The sequence below is a fragment of the Corvus hawaiiensis genome, chromosome 1, assembly GCF_020740725.1.
Source record: "Corvus hawaiiensis isolate bCorHaw1 chromosome 1, bCorHaw1.pri.cur, whole genome shotgun sequence".
NCBI lineage: Eukaryota > Metazoa > Chordata > Aves > Passeriformes > Corvidae > Corvus > Corvus hawaiiensis.
In genome coordinates, this window is record NC_063213.1 from 21,913,206 (window position 1) to 21,914,052 (window position 847).

The following is an 847-nucleotide window of genomic DNA, read 5'->3' on the forward strand; positions in this document are numbered from 1 at the left end:
GTTCCAACTTCCACCACTTCCATGGGCAGGGCACTTCCCACTAGACCAGGTTGCTCAGAGTCCCATCCACCCTGGCCTTGAACACTTCCAGGGGCATCCACAGCTTCCCTGGGCAACCTGTGCCAGTGCCTCACCATCCTCACAGCAAAAAATTTCTTTCAAATATCTAATCTAAAACTACCTTTTTTTCAGTTTAAAATTGTTCCCCCTTGTCCTATTACTACACACCCTTGTAAAAGTCCCTGTCCCGCTTTTCTATAAAACCAAACCAAACCAAATTTACATTTGAAAGAACCTTTCTTACACATTGTAGTTATACTTCATGGAGAAAACATGGTCCACTCTGGTTCAAATCCTTTCAAAAACACTAAAAAAACCCCACATTTTACAAAATACAATTAAGTGATCTCCTGATTTTAAATTTTTGAATCTGATGTAATTAAAACCCATAATAATTGATACTAAATTTCAAGATAAAGAGATGTCAGTATGAAAGATCTGGTCTGCCACTGAGCACTTTGAATTCTTCCTAGTTATATGCCTTTTATTTCAGAAACAATAACAAATACTGCATTTATGGCAGAAGTATCAGATCCAAAGCCTGAATTTCTATTGCTATTAAAAAAAAAAGAAGAAATCAGAATAAATAATGCATGAATAGAAAGTTAGTGATTAAGAACAAGGCACAGAAGCCTGCCCGCTTTTAGTAATGGCAAAAGATGGAAACTGACTTAAAAACCTTTTACAATCCTTTTACTGACATTTGAAATAAAGATTTCAAAAAATACGCTGTGAACTTCTTTAATTGTTTACTAATTAATATTTTGAAAAACCAGATGAGGCATTC